This window comes from Chelmon rostratus, chromosome 22, assembly GCF_017976325.1.
Source record: "Chelmon rostratus isolate fCheRos1 chromosome 22, fCheRos1.pri, whole genome shotgun sequence".
In the NCBI taxonomy this organism is placed as follows: Eukaryota; Metazoa; Chordata; class Actinopteri; order Chaetodontiformes; family Chaetodontidae; genus Chelmon; species Chelmon rostratus.
Window position 1 is genome coordinate 18412393 of NC_055679.1, and position 23621 is coordinate 18436013.

The 23621-nt window shown below is 44.2% G+C and overlaps 1 protein-coding gene across 3 annotated transcripts in view; it reads left to right on the forward strand.

The window, feature by feature from the left end:
* plxnb2a.1 (plexin b2a, tandem duplicate 1) overlaps positions 1-23621 on the forward strand; it is a 164991-nt gene that overhangs the window by 67369 nt on the left and 74001 nt on the right. For all 3 annotated transcript variants that reach the window (XM_041963494.1, XM_041963496.1, XM_041963495.1), the window contains one exon: positions 4366-4418. The gene's annotated coding sequence lies outside the window, so the exon portion shown is untranslated. The remainder of the gene's footprint in view (positions 1-4365; positions 4419-23621) is intronic.

A 23621-nucleotide genomic window follows, 5' to 3' on the forward strand; every position in this document is an offset into this window, starting at 1 on the left:
CCTTCTGAAAGTGTAATAAAACTCATGGAAACTGTTTCAGATATTTCAAGGTCACCGTGTTTCTCCATCAGATAGAAACGACCCCCAAAGTGAGTGTCGGTCAGCGGAGGTCGCGACGATTATTGTCCTCTTTAGAGAGCAGATCTCTGCACATTGACGTCAAATACAGGAAAGACCAGAATCACCTGAAGTTAGGAGTAATTGGCACATTTACCTCGTTAAGATTGATGGACGATCGTTAAACAACCTGCGCTTCATGTTCTCCGTCGTCGCACTGAACCTTTTATTAATTATTTGTATGCGAATGAACAGAAAATATCTCTTTCTATCTGTTTTTGGCTGTAGCTGCTAGCTGCTGTTAGCTAGTTAGCCCAGTTAGCCGTGCAGCTAGTGGTTCTATTAGCTGATTGGAGTCTGGGAGCTGTATCACAGCAGTGGGCGGCAGCCTGTATGACGGGACAAACCCACCCACTTCACTAAAATTAGGTCGGTTAGTTTGTTGGCCCTCCCTGAACCTCTCAGCCCCACGGCACATGTTTCCTTCAGTATCTTATCACGATTTTAACATCTTTTAATTATGGGAAACGCTATAATATGATCATGTTATCTTAATCTCACAATTATGAGAAAATCTTTCAATGAGATGAGATTAATTTCCAACAAAATGTTTGTTTGGTTACCAGCGTGAAGTCACCAGTCAGACAATTCTGGGGCCGTTAAACCGTTTTTCTTGACTTGAGTTAAAATCCGTGAAATGACAGAACAGCCGGCGTTCAGTCAGCATGAGGTGTGTATGCCTGAGCGCTCTCATTTCAGAAGCCTGAACTTGTCGACTCGCTAAACCCTCTGATAAGATAAACCTTTATTGATCCCCGTCGAGGAGGTGGTGTACATTGTGTTGTGTTGTACAGTAAGTCCAAATGGTATCAGCCAGGGACGATTCAGCTCTCATCTCTTTGCTTATTGAAGCATGTTTTAATGAGTGATGAGGCCAAGATTGACGTTTGGGAGCTTTACTATCGGTCGATCGTAATTTTTCAAAAACATAAATAATATTGATGCGTCTACTTTCATTTATATATATATACATACAGTATACCCTTGTTTTTCACGGGGGTTACGTTCCAAAAAGAACCCTTGATAGGCAAAATCCGTGAAGTAGAAACCTTTATTTATTTATTTTTTTCAATTATTGTACAATTAAATACTCTATTATACATTGAAAAGAAAGAACAAACCATTTTACAGGCTCAAGCATTTGTTTCACAAATAAAAGTACTTTAGAAACTTTTTTTTTAACAAATAACTTCTGTACTGTGCTGTCAAATAATAATTTTAATCATCGATGTGAACAGAAGGCTTCAAATTGCAGAGATTAGCACCGCCCACCGCGACCCGAGTGATTGGATTAAACGGGAGAAAATTAAAAATTATTATGAAAAAATACAAAGTTCAGTCGGACAAATAGTGACTCAGGTGTATTTCACTGCTCTTCAGACTGAGCCGCTGCATCCTGACTCCGCTCTGCAGTGTTTTCTTCTTCTGAAGCCCGCGGTGCAGGTGTGTTTGTTCGGGAGAAGAACATAGTGATCGGCAAAACTCCAAATTACAAGAGAATTTGCACGAACGTAATGTACGTGTTCATATTAAACTGCAACGTTATTGACGCACAGGTAGAGAAGAAGCGGAGTGACTTTTTAGCCAATCAGAATGCAGAACACAATGCACGACGCAAATCCGTGAAGTAGCGAAACCGTGAAAAGTAAACCGCGTTATAGCGAGGGATCACTGTATAACATTTTACAGTAGAAAAATCCTCTCCTCAGCACCCTCTGGTGGACAAGTTGGGTAACAGCGACAGTTTCTGGTCGTACTGCTGCAGAAGTCCACATATAACAAAAACAACTGTTAAATCAGCGACTACTTCAATCCACAGGTGATCACTGCTGATTGGTTAAATGGTCATAACCTCCTCCCCGTTATTTTAAACCGGGGATTTGCCGTCTACTGTAGGTCATACGCTGATTCAGCCCCACTTCAGAAACCCAAACTATGCCTGTAAAGTCTAAATTGTATTTTGTCTGAGTTTTTCACCTGAGATATAAGACAATTTATGTAGAGCTAGAAAGCATTGCTCTGATTAGTTACTTTTGTTTAATAACCGTCATAAATCCAGGTGATAAAAACCTCCCAAGTCAATGAGGAGGACTGGATTTGTCCGTATCTGTCTTCTCCTCTCAGATTGAATCCTTTGGGTTATTTAGACCTCAGTGCTTCATGTTCTCCGTGTCATCTTCAGTCTGTTTGGGATTAAAAAATGAAAATCTTATTTTGTTGTTTGTTATCATAACGAGATAACGGCGTTGTAAGTGTCAGGCGAGCGGCGTGGTCGGTCCACGAAGCCAAGATGATGAATATTTATTGTCTTTACGGTTTTCAAGCGACTTCCTGGTGATGGAAGGAAACATTGTGTCGACTGATGCTTCACCATCTGGATGTTTAGATGCTGGATGTTAGATCCTACGACATATGGACACACGCTCACAAACAAATGAGCACACACACACACACACACACACACACACACACACACACACACACACTCACTCTCACTGCTACTCTGCTATCCAGAAGCATATGGTTCTTTGAGATAGAGTGGAGACAGACTGGCCCATTCTGTTGGATAGCACCGAGGGCCTCAACATTGTTAGAAGTGCTGCCAAACTAACTTCACCACACACACACACACACACACACACACACACACACACAGTCTCGCCTCACTAGCTGCTTTGCTATTTGTTTCAATGGGAAGTGAAAGGCAGCATTCATTTGTGCTTCTGCAGGAGAGGCGAGCGGAGTTTAACAGTGTGAAATGAAAATGAAGGTACCTGTGAACTGTATTACTGGAGGCTTATTCAGCAACATTTGGGCCGCGGCCGCTCTTTGTTCATTATGCGCTCGCAGCGTCGGTCGCTTTTTGTCTGTTTGGTTGTCTCATTATGAAGATTACTCCCCAAATTGATTTTTTCCCTTTATCTTCTCAGTTAAAGAAGTCCCTTTATTTTAGAGCCTGGCGAGCCTATAAGCATTAATGTTATCATTATGAGAGACAAACTGAGGCTCTCTTCTCATATTATCACAAATTAAAATGTCTTTAGTTTAATTCATGCACTGATGAAGGGCTCTGTTTAAACTCAGGCAGAGCTCCAGCTTTTTGTTATTATTCCAGGCAGTAATATGCGTTTCTCTCTGATAATAATACCACATTTCTGGCAGTTTCTGTGAATTAATTACGTTTAATTAACGTTGCCATCACTTTGATGCACAGGCTTTTCTATAGCAGCCGTGGCAGATTTAATTCAGGTGGAACAGAGTTTGCACCTGTGTTCATAGTATCAGCACCGGTGCATGTGGGAGTGAAGGTTATTTGGAAGCACTAGTTTCCAAATATAGATGATCCCCGTGTGAGTTGATGGAGGGATGACTAATAAATCAATATGCACGATCATTCATTTTTATGTAGCACATCCAGTCAGAAGGAGGCAGCCATGCTAGCAGCTCTGGTACAGCAGTGCTTTGAGCCCAGTGCTACCACCAGCGTGCTAATATGCTAACTGACTTTAGCAGCTAATGTTTAGCATGTTTAACCACTTATGATGCTAATGTTTGCTAACTGGTGACAAACACAAAATACAACTTAATTTAAAGGAGAAACCTTTAGTTTTAAAGGCATTTCACCACAAACCAACGTGTTGGAAAAGTGTTGTTTTTTTTTTTGGCCAGATGGCGCCAAAGATGTTAGGCCTCATTGCACTGTGGGATTTTAAGATGAATGAAAAAAAAATCAGAGAACATGACAGATTAATTGATAATAAAACTAAAATGATCTCATACTGTGATAAACTAACGAAGGAAGCGTTTTATTGACACCTCATCGATCACCCCGTGCTTACTGCCATCCCCCCGCTGGTTTATTGCTCTTCAGAGCTCCACCCTCCAGTCTCCACCGTCACAGCAGCACACACTCCAGAGCTGACAAGTGTTTTCCTCACTTTTATAACTTTTAATAATGGCGCCGCATTAAAGTTGCAGGACTGTGGGAAGACTGGAGGATTACAAGAGCAGATGGACTAAAAACTGTTCGACTGTAAAAACAGGATGTAAGCAGCGTTACCTGGAATATTTGCCTCCGCTGACACATGAGCCGGCCCCTCTCTGGGCCAATCGGTAACAAATAACTCACCTGGTGTTCACCTGTAGCTCGAGTGCAGCCCTCAGGCCGGTCACCGAGTCATGTTTCAACAAACCCGAGCTGTGTTTGGAGATATCAGATGATCTTTTTTCCTGTTTTTGTTTTTTTAGGGGAGTGAGGTGTTTGATGTCACCAGAGATCAGCAGGCCTGAACACTGAACAGGTAAGACAGAACCACCTCTTCCCCACACTTTTATTTTGAAATCTTGTCACATCCTTGGTTTATTTTCTTTGTTTCCTTCCTAATCACTTTCCTTCTTGTGAAACCACTTCCTCTTTCACCCCTTTCACATCGTATTGGTATCGTTTTTCAGCCCGGGCCCCCTCCTCTGCGGTCGCTAGAAAGCACTGTGTGTTCCTGAATGCCATTGGCTGTTTATTTTGGCGGCTGGTCTGTTTTTGTGCCTGTGCGTGTTGGGGGTGGGGGGGTTTGGGTTAAGGGGTTAATTGGAGGCTTTGGGCAGTTTTTAAGAACTGAATTCTTGCTGAGACTCTGCGGCCCCCCCTGTAAACACTCCTCTCACATATCAGCCAATTACTGACACCACACACACACCTCTCACTCTTTTTATATTCCTTTTCTCTTGGGCTGAACAACATGCAAAAACAGTGCCGTTATTTTGGCAGATACTGCGATCGCTGCAGGAGCCCCCGACTTTTGTGAGAATAATAATTTTAGTTTCATTTTCAGTGAAAAAAATCTAAAAATGAGGATGATGTGATTTTTGTTGTTGGGGTCTGTGTGTGTGGAGGATGTGATCTGCAGGCCGGGCCGTCGCTGCAGCGTCACAGCGCTTCACTTCTGATGACGTGTGGTGACGTGTTTGAAGAAACTGGATGTTGCACCACATCGTGATTTCAGTGATACTTTGATTAATTTTTCAGCCGTGCTTTTCTCCTCTGACTCGAGGCAGCTGTCAGAGATCTGAGGCTTAAATACACAAACTCAACCAGCATTATGTTCTTCTAACACTGTGGTGAGATGATTACCGCGGGCGGAAAGTACAACAGCCTAAACTTGCTCACTTAAGCTAAAACTAAGTTTAACTTTAACCCTAAAACCAAATCTGAACTTTTAAACAGCCCTTTAAAGAAGTTTGCACCATGAAATATGTTCATACTTTCCAAAAATGTCCTCACTTCATGGTAAAACTTTAAAAACGTTGGTCCTCACACACACACACATACACACACACACACACACACACACACACAGACACACACACACACACACACACACACACACACACACAGGGACTATAATTCATGTAGGATGGGGATTTAGGAAGTTAAGCTTCGAGTTATGTAGATGTCAACCTCAAGTGGATCAGGGATTACAATAAGACCTTTGTTTATACACAAACACACATTAGAGGTCTTCAGGCCAGATCCTCCAGAACCTCGACGTGTCCCAACCTGAACTGATCCTGCGTCCACATTTTCTCGCCGGCCTCGATCCTGGGTGGCGTCCGGCTGTGTCCCGAGAACGGGGTGATGAGGACCGTTTCGGACTCACTCTGGCGTGGCTGCTTCGTGTTTGACGACGCGTCTCGTGGTGGAGGTTTCCCGGCTGGCCTGGCGGCAGCTGGGAGACCTCCTCCCAGAGCAGGCCAGCCTCAGCTCATTTCACTGAGCAGGTGTTTGTGTGCATGCAGAAAACACACAATCAAAACGGGGGAAAGCCCAGACTCCTTTTTATTGGACGTTTTGTTTGCAAGCGGCGAGAGAAAGCATCTGGTTTGCCATTATGAACGTGTTTTTAGCTTTTCTTTACACATGTGTGCAGAGACGTTTGCCTCTTTTTATACAGTTTTCCTCTTTTGTTTCCAAATAAAGAGCAGGTCCTCATTAGATTCTGGGTGGAGGAAGCGGCTTCATTGTCCTCAGTGAGTTGAAAGGTAGGAGTCCGTTGAAAGGGCGATCACGCCCGCCGTCGCAGCCGGGTGCGGTCAGGTTTCGGCCTGTCGGGCTCGCGGCCGCGCTCGGCTTTGATGCTCTGCGCCACAGAGCATCGCTGCTGTGCAGGGTTAGCAGAACGCTGACGCTCAGCTAGCTCGGTGAAGCTCTCTGATGTTCACACTCACTGAAATATTCAGTTTTTTTTACTGTTGTGGATGTTTTGTGCATCGTTTTAGATGAACTTCTTCCAACATGGAGCCTGATGTATTTCATGTCTTTGGAATATTTGGGATTTCCAGTGGAACATGAACAAAGATCTGGGTTTGAAGGACGTTGAGACGATATGAGTTTGTACCCATCAGGAGTCAGTACAGACTCATATTCCAGCCAAACGTCCTTCAAACGGAGGCTTCAGTTTTCTTCTTGTTGAAGTTGCTTCTTTTCCCCTTTTTGGGATTCATTCTATTCCAAAAGAAGTCACTTGACATGCTTTTGCAGCACACTAATGCGCTGTCTTTACATTACTCTTAATGTGCACAGACCTTAAAGACACACCTGACCCCATCTTTGCTCCTTTGCTTTTGTCTGGTCCAAGTTTTTGGGCATTTGGCGATTTGTGTGGAACACAGGAAGACGGAGTATGCACAGATTACCTTCCACAGTAATGTCTGGAACGCCTCGGTCTCTCTCACTGCCTGCAGACCGGCTGCAGGGTTATTTTGCCCAATTAAGGCCTTTTCTGTCGCAGTTCATAACCCCAAATGAGTAAATATTATTTTTAATTTCACAGGCTTCTCCGCCAGGGGAGGGAAACAGTGAATATTTCTAAGGTAGTTTAGTGAGTTTGTCAGTTAGTGAAATAATTTATGAGCAGTTTCAGTCTGAGTGTGTTGCTGTGACCCTTCGGAGACTCGTACTGGACCAGAATGAACCCTTCCACCGCAACCGGCTGATTTAGATGGTCGTCTGATCTGAGTGACTGGTTTCTGTGATCAGCTTCTGTCCGCTCGCAGTCTGCCAGCTCACATTAAAGTGTGTCACTGCAGTGTGTGTGTGTGTGTGTGTGCGTGCGTGTCTGCGCCGTCTGTCTTCCATCCATCACCGTTCCCCTCTTGCCTCCATGTTCTCAGTATATCACTCCCCTCTGTTGTGTTCTCCAATATGTTTGGTTTGAAATAGTTCTTGTTCCCATAAACTGCTCCATTTTCTCAGCCCTCCGTGGGAGCGTGCACCTCGTCACTCCCTCAGATCTTATGAAAGCAAATACAAGCTTTTAGTGTGTGGGTGAGTTTCTCAGGGTCGGCTCACTCATCCCTGGCTGATTGGAGGTGTGTCGTCTATGGCTGATCAGTCCTCAGCCTGGACAGACTCGCAGTCCTGTGAGCTCAGATCTGCTCTTTAGTCGACAGTCAGCCCAGAACCTCGACTGTAATTACAACTCTGGGCTAGAAATCTGAAATCTAATCCTACAACTAAACCCCGAAGCCTAAATATAAACAAGCAGGGCTGCAGAGGTTTTAGACTTGGATTCAAGTCAGATTAGTCGCAAACCGAGGACTTGACACTCCTCTGAGACTTGACTCTGTAAAGATTTAATTTGACCTGATTTGAGACTTGAAAGAGAAATGAGACAGCGCCGGGACCTCGTGTAGCCACGTTCACTACGAGTGCTTAATTTAAACTCGTGCTGTGAAAGGACTCGGTCTCAGCTGGGTTCAAAACAATTCAGGGACATGAATGACTTGCAGCTGACTCGCATTTTGCTCATGAAGACTTGTGACTTGACTCTAACCCTCAACATGGTGGAACTTGACTGGAGACTTGCTTTAGCTTGAGACTTGTTTCGATGTGGCATGAGACTCGACACGGACACGTCTCGAGACGTCTTGAGACCTGTTTGACAGACTTGATATTTGCCTTTGTCTTGTCTCAACTGAAGTAGAGCTTGACTTGAGACTCTACTTGGAAGTTGCTTGCTTAGACGAGACTTGGACTTGTCTTGACAAGACTCGATATTTCATTTAGACTTGTTTCAACTAACCTGGGACTTGTTATGACAAGACCTGATACTTGTGTGATTCAGGATTAAGCCACAAAAAGACCTGGACTTGAGACAAGGGCTTCAACTGCTAGTTATTCTCAAATGATCAAAATAGTTGCTGGTTAATTTTCTCTCAGTTGATTTATCGATTAATCGACCAATCGTCGCAGGTCTACTTGAGACTTGGCTTTAACTTGTCTGAGGTGAGACTTGCTTTGACTTGAGAGTCGACTTGGACTTGCCTCCATAGACTTCAGACTTGCATCAAGACTTTTTCTGGCGAGACTTGAACTTGTCTTTGTTGGCCATCACTTTGACAAGACCTACTGTTGGACTTGGACTTGGACCTGACTGACTTGAGAATCTCTGATGTCACATGGTCTCATTTTCTCCTCTTCAGTGACTCGCAGGTGAAGTCACTGAATATATGTGATATTTAATTGATTTGCTCTCATATTTAACAACCACAGACACTCACAGAGAAACAAAGTTGAACATCATTACAGGACTCGAGCTGTCAGCAGATTCAGTCCAGGACCCTGACCCTCTGAAAGCCACATCAGTCAAACTCCAGTAACTGATTAATATCAGCACAGGTCGAGTCAACACAGCCTTCATCAAGTCGTCGCTTTTCCACTTATCCATTCGTCTTCTTCATCGCTTCATCACGTACCTCACCACATCGACTGCTGCTGGACTTTTACACATGATTCAGACACTGTGTGTGTGTGTGTGTGTGTGTGTGTGTGTAAAATGTGTCTGGCTCTCTGACTGCTGTGTTTGGATTTAGTCCTAGAATTGTATCACTGCATGAAATGTGAGGTGTGTGTGTTTGACTGGCCTCCATTTTTGTCTTCACACACACACACACGCACACACGCACACACACACACACACACACACACAGCAAATATCTCCTCAGACCTACCAGAACTCAGTGTCCGTCCATCTTTGTCATTATGTAGGACTGTAATCAGCTCATCAATCGTAGCCTAAATGATACAGGGAGGAAGGACAGAAGGAAGGAAGGAAATGACGAAGGAAGGAAGGAAGAAAACAGCATCGGACTTCTGAGTACTGATAAATGAAATGTGCAGGAACCTTGCACGAGAAAACCCGAAACGACGGAAAGAATTGAAAATCGATGGAGGAGAGCCGAGAGGGATGAAAAGGGAAAAATTGCACCGAGAAAAAAAAAATTCACACAAAAGCACTAAACAGTAAAGAAGGAAAGAAACGGAGAGCGAAGGAGGGAAAACTTAGAGGAGAAGAAGAAGAAGAAAGAAGGCAGAGTTGATGGCTTGGATCAGACTTTTATCATCTGCCAACTGGTGCTGTGGTGTGTTTATGTGTGTGTGGTGTGATTGAATAGTGTCAGGACCGGTGCCAGTGTGTGTGTGTGTGTGTGTGTGTGTGTGTTCGGAGGGCGTGGGTGAGTGGATGCTCGTGTGGTTTTTAGTATTTTCTTTTCTGTGTTAGCCAGCAGAGTGTGGCTTCTGTCTCTTCACCGCGGTGGAGAAGCTTTATTCTCTTTTCTTTCAGCTGCTCCAAGCTGCTCTGGGATCAGACCAAAGAAGAAGAAAAGTTGCTCTTTTGGTCGCTTAGCCTCCGTTTCCCTGTAAATGTTCATTGTAGTGAGTGTTCACAGATGCGTGCTGTTGCTTTTGGAGTTAGAGTTGCTCTTTTCCTGCCATGACGACGGCTGCCTGCTATCAGAGCTTCTTTTCTCTTGAAAGGCTTCGTCGGGGAACGTCTGGCTCGAGTTCTGCGGTTCCTCTGAGCAAAGTTTCCCTCAGAAAATCTGTTCCAACACCTGGTTTGTGTACACAGTCATTACAGTTTAAGTAGTTGTGTTTGTATATGCTGTGTATATATGTATACCTGTCGCTTGACAAACTGAACCCAGCGTCTATCTTCTCATGCTGTTACTAGTTACTGTCGCTTGCTGGCTACTCAGTGATATATATATGTATACACATATATATGTATATATACAGTATATGTATAGCAGCGCTAACAATGAGACACGTTAAAGTCTGAAAGGACGTGGTAAACTCACTATCGATGGTGGCTGCACCCTATTTTTTCCCTGATAATGCTTTTGTGAAGTACAAATCTGTGTTGAAATTGACAGGAGGAAGGCTAATTAGCTGATAGCGACCTGTGGACAGCACTGAGTATGTGCAGCTAATGGAGCTAATAGATCCAACAGAGTTAACAGCTAACGGAGCTAGAGGCTTGCAGCTCACAGAGCTAATGGATGAAGCTTAACTAGCAGCTAACATAGATGAGAGGTTACATTTAGCAGAGCTAGTAGAACTAATAGCTAATGGAGCTACTAGATCCAACGGAATTAACAGCTAATGGACCTAATGGCTTACAGCCATCAGAGCTAATGGATTAAGCTTAACTAGCAGCTAACATAGATGAGAGGTTACATTTAACAGAGCTAGTAGAACTAATAGCTAATGGAGCTAATAGATCCAACGGAGTTAACAGCTAACGGAGCTAATGGCTTATAGCCATCAGAGCTAATGGATGAAGCTTAACTAGCAGCTAACATAGATGAGAGGTTACATTTAACAGAGCTAGTAGAACTAATAGCTAATGGAGCTAATAGATCCAACAGAGCTGACGCTAATGGAGCTAATAGCTTATAGCTAAAGGAGCTAATGGATACAGCGGCGCTAACAGCTAACATAGCTGAGAGGTTACATTTAACAAAGCTAGTAGAACTAATCGCTAATGAAGCTAACCCCTTACAGCTAACAAACCTAAAGAACTAGTAGCTAACGGAGCTAGCTTTTTTGCAAGTTTTGTATAAAGTTTGCTATCTAGCTACTGTTTAACAAACACAAATCCATTTACTTCATCTCGCTTTATGAAGAAGAATCAGACAGAAATACCAAAAACTGTGCTTTTGGTACACAGGTTCTGTTAACTTTGATATATTTTTACAGTTTTTTTTGTGTTTTAAAGTATGTCTCGTTACGGTGGCGAGCTTAAGACGTGTTTCCATATTTGACCTGAAGGGATCCATCAGTCAGATATATTTATTTATCACTTTATCATTCATGCCCATGTGCCATTTCACAGTAATAAAGCTAAAATATAGACTTGTATGCATGCTTGTACTGTGCATAATCATCCACTCCATGTATACGTTGAGTATTTGTTTGCAGTATTTGTACTGCCTTCAGTCCACTGTCGTGTGGATGGAGCGCTCACTTCCTGCTGTTTGTCATTAAATTTATCTGAGCAGCTTCATCCTTTCTTCTTTTTGTTTTCTGTTGAGCAGCGGCCCGTGGTTGGCCGCGGTCGGCGCCCCGAGGTGTCGGTTTTTGGACGTCATTGAATGCATTAACCGTCGGCCTGTGCACACGGGCCACGGCGGCGCTTTGTTGTTACCCAGCACGACTCGCCTGTTTCACTCCTTTGATGCCTTTGTGATCGCAGAAGTAGCTGAATCAGGAATACCTGCAGCTCATTTTTATTATACATGAACTTTGAAATGCTGCAGACCGGGAGAGAAGAAAGTGAAAAGTGAAGAGGAGGAGGAGGAGGAAGGAGGAAGGAGGGAAAGTACTGAAGCAGGCTCTCTAAGCTGTCTGCTACATTTAAGCTTTTATGGACAACAGCAGGGATCCTCCCTGCCTCTGATGGCTTTAACAGCTTACTTCACTGCTCTCCACAGCCTATTTCTCTATTATTCTCTTCATTTCTTACTTCCAAAAGTGTGTGTGTGTGTGTGTGTGTGTGTGTGTGTGTGTGTGTGTGTGTGTGTGTGTGTGTGTGTGTGTGTGAGTGCGTGCGTGTGTGTGTGCTCCGTAGCAACAGGTTCAGGTTTAATGTCTTTCACATGTTGGACGTCTCTGTGGAGCACACGTTCAACACACAGTTATTTTTGTGCTCATACGTGTGGATCATAAAATCCTTGTTCCAGAAACTTTTAACGAAACGTATAAAAATAGCTTTTAATGGACGTGACAGACGGGTTCTGTTATATTTAAAAGCAAATTCATGAGCAAAGCTGAAGCTTCATTTTTGACCTTGGGAATCTCAGTTTGATGTAACATTTCCATGAAAATGTGAATTTTTCTGGAGCTTTCAGCTACAAACCACGTTCACACCCGACATGTTCGAGTCCACTTGGCTTCCGACTCGTCGCTGCCTTTGTGTCGTGCGTTAAAGTTCGTACAGATTTTTTTTGAGTCAGCGTTCGTAGACGTAGCCGTGTTGCGTTGGTCTCCGCTGTTCTAAATGCTTGAATTTAGTTTTTCTTGTTGTAAACACAGTACGCTAAAATGGCAAAGTGAAAGCTTCCAGCAGTTTTCTTTCACTCTTCCTCTAGATGGCGTTCGCTGCTAATCCTCCGTTCTGGCAGCTAAAGTTTCATACGTGGGAAGTTAAAAGGTCTGTTGTTTATTTACTGCCAGTTTCACTACAATCTTCTTCAGTCATCCTATCACGTTTCAGACTTTTTGTTCACGTTGGCTTAAAAGTTGAGCTTGAACGTCCCTTCTTGACCTTGGAAATGGACGTTTCCAGTAAGTAGACCGTACCGTACCTTAGCTATCGTAGTTCTCTATTCAAATCATCAGCGTAGAACATGTTTCAGCCTTTTTCCACCTTTGAAATGCTGCATTGATGGAAGAACAACGCCATGTTTGTGCACACGGTGGGTAGTTCACTTGACGTGGGAGATTAGAGCTCATTCTGCTCATTTTGTGCAAACAAAGAAAAGGGGAGTCTCTTCTTCCTCACGCTGTGTCTTAATTTATGAAAGCCAGTTTTATTCCTCGGGGACTCAATCAAGTTTGTGCACATTATCTGCAGTCTGCGGTCATGTGGGTTGGACTGCTTTCTCCTGGGTATCGCCTTTGAAGCTTGATTGACGGGGTGTTAATTAGGTCGTCAGACTTCAGAGATTGGCAGACCTTTGTTTCGGTCACGCCGTGTGAGGAGCGCTACAGGAGACGCTCGTCATCCTGCTGGATTTTGTTGTTTTTAATGTGACGTGGCAAGAAAACCGAGACATGCAAGTGAAACAGTGACACGTGATGACTGATTTCACAGTCGGACGTGGAATTTTAACGTTTTTTTCGGTCATATTCTAACGTGACGGCTGAGCTTGTCGTCCTCAGATGATTTTAGATGATGATGATTCAGATAATCTTCAAACATTTGCTCTTTTCAGCCTCTCAAATATGAGGATTTGCTGCTTTTGGCTGTTTCATATCATTGTAAAATTAATATTTGTTTTATTTTTATACTGTTGGTCAGACAAAACAAACAGTTTAATTTGTCAGCTTGAGGTTTGGGAAAATTCTGATGGACATTTTAATTGATTGATTGGAAAAGCAACTGACGTATTAATTGGTTAAAATAATAGTTGCAGCCTTAAGTGATTCTTTTGTGTTTGTATATTGGCTGTATGATGGTGGCCATAGTCTCTCTCTCTCTCTCACACACACACACACACACACACACACACACACACACTGTGGGATGAGCGCTTGGTTTGATCTGCATGGAGGCAGTTTGAGCCTCGCGGGAACTGTGAAGAGTGTAAAGTTTATACAGCGCCGTCGAAATTAATGAACTAGGATGTCACAGCACAGAGACAGAGCACACACACACACACACACACACACACACACACACACACACACACACACACACACACACAGCCATGTAATGAAAGAGCATAGACAAATCAAGTGAAGTGACATGAAAAGCTTCGGGATAATTACAAACACACACGTCTGTCTGTCAGAGCTGCGTTCGTCCTTTCAGATTGCTTCCTATCTCCTGCAGTGTGTGTGTGTGTGTGTGTGTGTGTGTGTGTGTGTGTGTGTGTGTGTGTGTGTGTGTGTGTGTGTGTGTGTGACTCAACCGTGGCCCGTGACAAATGAGTGTTTCGTTTTTCATCGCGGAGCGTGAATGCCGCCAGCGTGTGCTGTGTTTTTTTTTCCCCTCTTCATTCAGATATTCTTCGGCAGCATCTGGGAGGATTTAATGGGAGAATAAAATTATTCTCTGAAGATTATCTCCCCTCTGAGCTACAGTGTGTGTGTCTGCATGTGAACAAGAGTGCACTTCTTCTTTTCGACTATTCAAACATCTTCCCAAAGCTTCAGGAAGGATCGAGTAAGATAATGAAAGTATTTTCTAAAGATTTTTTTTTCCCCCTCCCTACTATCTCTCCTCCTCACCCCCATATTTGCTACAGGCTGGATTTTTAATCTCCTGGATCAGTTTGATCTCCTGAATCATTCACTGTCATCATTTTGAATGAAACCATTTCGCCGCTCTTCTGCTGCGACTGTGTTCTCGCTGGGATTTCTTTCCCGCCCTTCTTTTATTTTCCAGCATTGTGCAACTAGAAGCAATTATTTTTCGACCTGAACGTGCTGTTTTCCCTCTTCTCCCTTGGTGTTTTGTTCATCAGGGTGTTTGTAGGTCCTGAGAAAGTCTTAAAACATCTTTTACAACTAAGTCAAGGCTGTTAAACCTCTTCAACACACTTAAATTATAGTGTTTTAGCTCGTAAATTCACTTTTATCAGTCTGGAGATGCTGTTTTCCAATGAAAAAGCTCGTTCTGTGGAGCAGTGGGTCCGACCATTTCGGCTTGAAAGGTCACATGTAGTGCTGTTCCCCATGTGATGTGATGTTGGGATGTTAGAATCTGAATCAGGATCTGGGTTATTGCCAAGTAGCTGTTCACATATGAGGAATAATCAGAGTCAGACAACATAAAACGATTACTGTGAAAGACATTTACAATGGAAATATGCAACATGTATATTTATATATATATATTCTAGATTGAAGAACTGTAAAATGAAGATGAAGAGAACGATATGTGCAAAATATTGACTGGAAATGTGCACGTATGAAGAAAAAATGTGCGAAAATAAAAACCTTGAAATTTGCAAACATGCACTTTGATGCAAAGCATCAAACAGGATGTGGAGATTCTTTGTTGTGTGTTGTGTCTGCAGGGTCCAGGATGAGTCCTGGCTCAGGGTTTGTGTCCGGGGTGGGAGGGGTCCAGTCTGGTTCCAGACCTCAGTGATTCAAATCGCTCTGATGTTTCCACAGAAAACCCAGTGCAGCCTTTTCAACAAATCCTCTCTGCCTGAAGTGGGATTTCTTCTTCTCTGTCGGAGGAAAACGTCGTCTCAGCGCGAGATGTTGGTGTCAAAATCCCGGTTTGCGGGCAGGGCTCCGGCGCCCGGAGGTGACTGCTCGGCTGTGTAAGAAAACACAGCGGCGGCTCTCTGAACGCAGGCGGCGGAATCAGGAGAAAATGTGATGTAAATAGTTCGAGTCGCCTGAGACGCTTTGCTGCCTTTAAATCGTGTTGAGATTGGATTGAGAAAAGCGGCGCTAAAAGACTCTTATTATCAGCGAGCGCGTAGATGACTCTGTGTGTGTGTGTGTGTCCTGAAGCCACCTGATAGCTCTGCTCTGATGGGTTTTTGTCTGCCGCCAAATACCCGTCCACTTTTCCCCTGAAATAAATTGCGGCGTAAAGTAGGTGGACTTCATTCGCCGTCTTCTCGGCGGCGCTTTCAGCCTCCTCTGATGTAAACCAAACCTCGCGGAGAGGAAGAGGAGCCTTTGTTCTCGTCACAGCACTCCTGTCTGAATCACAGCTCATCAGCGGTTTCATCTCTCTGGGCAGGACCTCCATTAAAGATGAACAGTGTGTCGCTGGTTGCATAAGAGGCCCGAGCTGCGTCTAAAATTGAGTTTGCTTTGATGGATCATTGTGGAGTTCACGGCTCGGGATGGAAACCATCTTCCTCTTGTCTCTGTGGCGACAGGTGATCGTGAATCCTGAAGTGTGTCGCTTATATTTTATTCTGATGAAACTTGGAGTAATGACGCGTCCGGCTGCTCCGCTTCCGTCGCCTCGACCTTCGAGACATTTGCCCGAATCTCAAAAGGTGGCCTGTGCAGAGGCCGGATCCCGGGTGTCAAGACCCTGATCTGAGGAGTTCCAAATCCGTAAGAATCAGGAAACTGGTTCACTTATCAGTGCCTGAAAGTCTGGATCAGCCAGTCAACACACACACACACACACACACACACACACACACACACACAGATTATCTTTGTGTAATCAGATTACTACAGCTCATCCATGAAGTTTGAGAAAAGATCTGAAACTGTTGTATATTTGTGTAAATCCAAGGATTTTGCAGTTTTTGACCTCAGCAACTGTGACAGGAAGCTGAAGCTGCTTCACAATAAAAGCCTTTCATTGGTTGGGCACCACATGAGCACGAGCTTAATCCTGATTGGACAACCCCAGGAGTTCAGACATCCCAGCCTGCTCTGCTTTGGATTGAACGGTGCTGGAATGCGATTGGACACAGCGGGTCAGCAGGTCTCAGGTCTGTTTAAACTTGAATTCAGTTGAACTGCCAAACCTGTCTGGCGTTGAAAAGCCTTATTTTCGGAGCAAACTTCCCATTTCGTTGTCTTGTTTCGAGGAATTGTTGGACGTTTTCTGTGTTTATCTCAGCTCTCAGCAGAAAGGATGGTTTCTACTTGAAGTGGCTGCTGCCTGGTGGAAACTTGTAAGACTTTCTCATCGTTTCCCTTTTTAGGGCAATTTTATCATCTCCTGGAAAAGAGCTTTGATTTGAACATATTTTAATTTCGGCGGTTGATAAAAAGCAACAGATTAGCAGCATCTGGAAAAGATAGATAAACAAAAGCTCCTCGTTCTGGAGGTCAAGCACTTTAAAATAAAAAAAAATCCTAAACTAGCCGCGATATTTAGCTGAATCATCTGGATGATTTTTCTCTTCCTCTGTTGTCCTCTTCCTCACTCTCGCTCTCACTCGTCTCCTCCCGTCCCCTCCGGACAGGCCTGGATCATGAGGATTACAAGGGTTTTGTGTTTCAGCGGCGAGAAAGATGAGGAGGAAGGAGAGAGATAAAGAGGGCAGCTGAAAAGAGGGGGGTGGGATGAAGAGGAGGAGGAGGAGGAGGGCAGGGACATGTTTGTACAGACGAGAGAGGAGGAATAAAGGGGAGAGAGGGGGGGAGGAACTCCAGGGATTCTTGTTCCTCTTTCAGCACTCTGGAGTTTTTCTTACTTTTATCCTTTTTCTTCGCTCTCTCTTTCACCCCTCCCTCATCACCCATAAAGCTCTGGGTTCAGTGTGTTTACACACACACACACACACACACACACACACACACAGTACTCAGAGCACCTCATTACGGCAGTCAAGTGTGTTCTCGGACTTTCTATTCAGACTCGGATTGGAAATACGACACCAGACACACCCCTCACTGTGAGAGTCAACACACACGCACACGCACACACTCCCCGGTGAATTAGCATTCCCTCTTCCTCACGTTAAATCGTGTTTGTATTGGCGGAGGCTCGATCGGGCGGAGGAAACGATGATGGAGGGCTGATCTGAATGCAGCCGTCGGACTGAGTGACACGCCGTCTGCGCCTGAGATGGAAAACAAAACGAAGTTGAAGCAGTCGATTAGAGTCCTGATTGGGTTTCGACGGCACGGGAGATGAAGTGTAGGCCTGCTATTAGACGAGTAGTGCTTATGATAGCTTTCGTGGCTAAACATTTAGCATCGCCTTCTGTAAATATGGCCGCCGAGCTGCACACACGCTGTTATGTTCAGTAGGATTGCAGCTTTTTGAATCTGCGGAGCAAAGTCTTTAAAACGGCAGATTTTTGGGCCACTAGAGGGCAAAACAGGTTGAAAACAACCCGATGTGTCAACGTCACAGCTCGTTACAGGAAAATAAGCTGCTGTTCATCCTGCCAGCACAGATTTATTAATGGTGATTGATGAGGTTGTTTGTTTCCTGATTATTCCTGATTTCTTTTCTGTGCAAAATGCAAAAATAAAAGAAGTGCAAACAGTTGAATTTCTTGCATTTCTTCCTGCTGAGAGGGTGGAGAAGCTTCATTGGAAGGAGCCTTTGTTCTGGTTAACCAGTCGCTCCAATGGTTTGTTAGTCATGTCTGGTTATTGCCTGATAAAGATGTTGTAGCTTACATGTTAGCAAACAGCTGCTCCTTACACTTCCATCAGCTCCGGTTTGGTGTCCACCAACTCCTCATTAAAAGATCTGGTCCTTCAGCTGCTGCTGAAGTGTTCCCCTTCATTCACCAGCGAGCTGCTACCTGTGTTTGCAGGGCAGGTGGTGTTAGGTGGGGTTTTTAAGACCGGCGTGAGCCGTAAAACCAAAACAATAAGCTGAGAGATGCTAAAACGCTCAGCAGAGCTGAGGCAGGCTGCAGAGTTAGATGGTAGTTCTCTGAGTTCATCGCCATTAGCGACCTCTTTCACATTAGACATAGTAATTTTGCCCGTTTTAATATTAAAATATTGATTATTGCAGCTTTAAAGTCCTGCTGCATGAAAATGCCTGTAGATATCAGTAATTAGCAACCATTCCAGGAATAATCGTCCTGTGAGTTTTGAATATTTCAGCCTTTCAGGTCTCCGAGTTCATGGCTGTGATTTACATAAGCTTCTTTCTGCTCGCTGCTGAAAAATCCTCCGAGAAAATGTTCAGCAGCTGCAGCTTTTTTAACATGTGATTGAATGAGCAGTCAGTGGTGATTGTGAATAATTGAAAACATTGATAGCTCGACAGTTTGGAGCAACAGATGAAGATTTTAGAGTTTTCAGAACTTGATGATTTGTGGTTTAAATGCTCGTCCTGCAGACAAATGGTGCAGACAGTGGGACCAGCAGACACCAGCAGCACTGAAAACAGGAAGCCATATTTATTTTCCTCTAGCCTTAGATTGGGCTGATTGGGTTTGGGTAAATATCATTTTTCATAACTAATCCTTATGATGGATTTAGCCTTTCACAGTCTGGGGTGGATTAATATGTCCTGTCCATCTAATCCTGTTTGATTTAGTCTGCCTGGCACGCTGGCATTAAACTATGCACGGAGCAGAGTTGATGGGGGGAGGTAGTGTGTGTGTGTGCCTGATTATTATGTGCCTGACAACATTACAGTTTAGTTTAGCTCCCAGTGAAACACCAGAGAAGTGTGGCCGAGCAAAGACGTGTCAAGTTTATTTGCAAAATTGTGTTCAAAGAGGTGGCAACGGATAAAATGATGAAGAAGAGTCCGAAGCTCCTCCTGCTGCTTCCAGGTTCAATTATCAATCACAAAGCTCGGCGTTTGATTGTGTTTGCTCGTCGCTGCACCAGAAACAGTCGGTTCAAACTTTAGCAGAAGCTTCATCTCTTTCTGCACATGTTTCTGCCTGAGCTTCCACCGGGACTTAATTTGGTTCCCCTCAGGAATATATTAAGCCAAGGTGGCGTAAACCACCCACGTCCTGACACATCTCATCTTGTGATGAATTTATTCATGTGAGGAACAGCCCAAAAAAGAGACAAAACTATTAATATTCGTCCTTCCCTCCTCTTGTTTCCTAATGGATAATGTTTTGTTTCATGAAACGGTTTAAACGCCTTAGTTTCAGGTGAGGTGGTCCACCTCTGCTGTAAACCCCGGCGGGAAACCCTGAGGTGCATTTTTTATGCAGCTATGATAAAGCTGGGGGTTATTTCTGGAACCACAGAGATGCTTAACTCAGGATATTTTACTTTACCAGGACCAAGCTTGTGAAAATGCCTTTCTTAGAGTATATTTTTGCTCATTTTGAGCATCACCAGGGCGGACGGCTCGACTGATGTGACGGTTAACTGTTCAAATCTGAAAACACAGAGAATATTCAGACACAAAGACCGAACACAGAGTCTGCAGTGAGAATATCGACGAGAGAGAGAGAGAGAGCGAATTAATTCAGAATAAACGAAGGAATAAAAGGCAAGAAAGGAGGGAGTTTGGCTTCTAGTCAACTTTGCTATCACTGTGTGTGTGTGTGTGTGTGTGTGTGTGTGTGTGTGTGTGTGTGTGTGTGTGTGTGTGTGTGTGTGTGTGTGTGTGTGTGTGTGTGTGTGTGTGTGTGTGCGTGCATGTGCGTGTGCGTGTGCCACCGAGGTGGAGGCAGTCTGCCATGCCTCAGCGTGTTAATTATGTAAATTGGTCATTAGGAACCCTTATGGGGGCCGGGATGAAACTGCCCAAACACACACACACACACGCACACACACACACACACGTGCGACTGGCTGCACATGTTAAGTGGAAAACGAGGGCAGTGAAACAAGGAAAACTTTTCCTTGGAGCTTTTGAGCAAAGCACTTAATTAGAAGTGTGTCATGTGGAAGTTTTCCCGCGCAGGACTGAAATCTGGCGAATGAAATAAAAAAAGTTTCCGTTTGCTGCCAAATCTCCTGAATCGGTCTGATTAGAAAGACAGAAAGGACAGCATCACCGCCGTTATTTCCTCCACGTTGTCTCTGCTCAACTGTCTCTCAGAGAGTGACTCAAACACACCTGATGAGGAGCGAATGTTCTGCAGCTACACACCAATTCCCACCTTTTAAAGGCCGTTCTGGACTCGTGGCCTCTGTTTGCCTCAGTGTCTGGCTTGATGTGGGGGGCATCACTGGTCCTCAGCACTGCTGTGAACCATCAGGTACCTTGAAGCGCTCTTTGCTGTAGTTTCGGGCTGTCTGCAGCACTCTGTGGATCCTCTAGTTCTAGAAAAGCTTCCTAATGCTTTTCCTCGGACACATTAGCTCAGCGAGCGCCGTGTTGGGAAGCATTGGGAAGTAATTAGCCCCCTGCTGATTCCAGTGTTAAAACTCTGTCCTGATGAATGGATCTGTCAGCGATTAGTGCAGGACTGCAGCTCCCTCTCCGTCTAGCCGCCTCGCCGGCGCTCGACACGACGCACAGATGTGAAACTGAAAGCTGCCGGAGCTGTGAGGGCTTCAGCTTAGCAGGATCCTTTACCTCGTGTTGAATCTTTAGCTTTAAGGGATGTTCAGTCGCCTTGGTCTCAGAAAGAAAGCCGGTCTGTCGGAGGTTTGCTGGTGATATCCGGTGTTCCTGATTGACACGTCTGTGCTCGAGCCCCTCTTTCCCCCCTCTGTCCTCCTCTCTTTGAACACACTGCGGTGTGGGTGGATCTCATTTTCCAGCCTCATTAAAAAGACTGTTTGTACATAATGTTCAGATGGTGAGCAGGATGTACAGCAGCACATCTGAACAACTGATTACCATAGATATCAGGGTGAGGATTATATATTTTCATGGGCTTTTTTTTTAGTATTTTCTTAAATGTGATGGAGCATTAATCAAGATTAGAATAGTGAGATTAAACCTTGGCAGCAAAAGTTTGGCTCAATTTAGAGCCACAAAAACTCTGGAGCATAACCCAGTTTAAGTGTTCTGAGTCCAGGTATTATCCCTTTATCCAGTCATGTGTTCACAAAGTAGCAATCATGATGCTATCACCTGTTACCAATCAACCTGTTTACCTGTGGAATGATCCAAACAGGTGTTTTTGGAGCGTTCCACATCTTTCCCAGCCTTTAGCTGCTCCTGTCCCGACGTGTTTGAAACGTGCTGCTGCGTCAAACACTCAGTATTTTGTGTTTGTGCTGTTTCCGGTTGGGTAGATGTCACAGGGTACACGCAGTGTATTCAGCTGGGCTGGATCTAAATTTAACACTGATGATGATGTAGTTTCCAATCTGTGTCTGCAAATATTTGAGATGATGGAAAACAAGCTTTTAAAGTTTCTCCCTCTCAACGTTTGTCCATCCGTCAGTCTCCTATCAGTCTTTTCTCTGTCTCTTCATCCTCTTAGGTATTTATTGCCATTCGTCTTTCTTTCCATCTGTCTCTTCCTCCGCGGCTGTCAGACGACTTAAGCGATAAGAAATGGCAGCCGTACCAGTAGAACAGACTGTGTGTGTGTGTGTGTGTGTGTGTGTGTGTGTGTGTGTGTGTGTGTCAGCTGGGTTGTCGTCTCTCTCTGCTGTCATTTTGTCATCGTTATTTTCAGACAGATCGTCCTGAATCCCTGTAGAGCTCAGTCTCTCTCTCTCACACACACACACACACACACACACACAGATCTTTCTGGCTTTGGTCACAGCCAACTGACGGACAGGGAGACAAAACGCTCACAACAGAGACATTCCTCATGTCGAATATGTCAAACAGCAGTTTAGTGAACAGAAAAGCCCCCCCACTGACGCCTCGACAGGCTCTGTGAAGCAAACTTTAACCTTTGACCCCCTCAGACGTCGTCTCCACTCTTTCAAACTCCCGCTAACAAACTTAACTACAAACCGAAAACAGTCGATTTCCCTCCGCCAGAGTTCATCACCTCAATCTCTCTGCCGTCCGGAGGGAACATTAATACCGGCTTCTGTTGGAGCTGTTTTGAAGTTCAGCAGTGCAGAGATGCAGGTTGCATGTTGAGGGGAGGACAAGTCGGAGGGGGAGGATTATCATTTCTAATTCAAAAAGCTCGCCCATCAAGTCAAATCAATTGAGTCAGATGGATCCCTACAGAGCAAGTTTAATGGAAGTCAGACAAAGCAAAGATCTAATCTGCATCACTGCACAAAAACAGGGCGCTTACACTCCTCTATCAATAAACCAGCTATTTTTGTCATTAAGGAGAAGTAATAGATATGGAAATGTGCTGTTTGCTCCGTATTTGTTTCCTTGATTATCTCATTATCTCTCAAATTTGTATCGGCGTTATTTTTCTAAATCGTTTTCACAAAACACGCATCTGCTGCTCCACGTCCTGCTGCGATGATCAAAAAGTTATCGCACTCTTCTGCTTGTTGTGGTGTGATGCTGACTGGCCTGTCTGCTGCAGATTTCTATCACGTTGTTTCATCTAACCTGAGAAAAGTCTTACCTGCCTTTAAATATTACCATTATTTTGCCTTTAAAGTGGCATTAATTGTGTGTTGTTGTTGTTTTTGGCCACTTGAGGGCAGCAGAAACGAGCTGTAAGCCCAAGGCTGACATATTATCAACATGTTAAGTTAATATAGCAAACACCTTCTCCCTCAGCTGCCTGTTTACACATCCAGCAGCGACAGAGCAACGTTAGCTTTCATCTGAAGACATGTTTCTGGCCACCTGAGCAGTATGAGTCCAGTTTGGTCACCTGTGGTAACTGGTGCTTGTCTGCTGCTGGGTGCTGCAGGTGGTCTTCAGCTTCCTCCTGCTGGAAACTAGCTAATCTATTCTGATGAAGATGAGACTAAACCAAAACTGTAAAGTCTAAAGATAATGAGCTCGTGGGACGAAGTGTCACGTTCTCTGCTTTCATGTAAAACTCAAGCTCATTGCAACCAATTAAACGGATGATTGGCGTTTCCTATAGCCAATAAAATTCCAAAAAGGAGAATATGGTGCTTTAGTGGTTGATCTACAGCCAAATCAAGGAATTTAGTGCAAATGGGGATATTAATCAGAGTTGGAAATGATAAATATAATATGTCAAAATGAAGATAT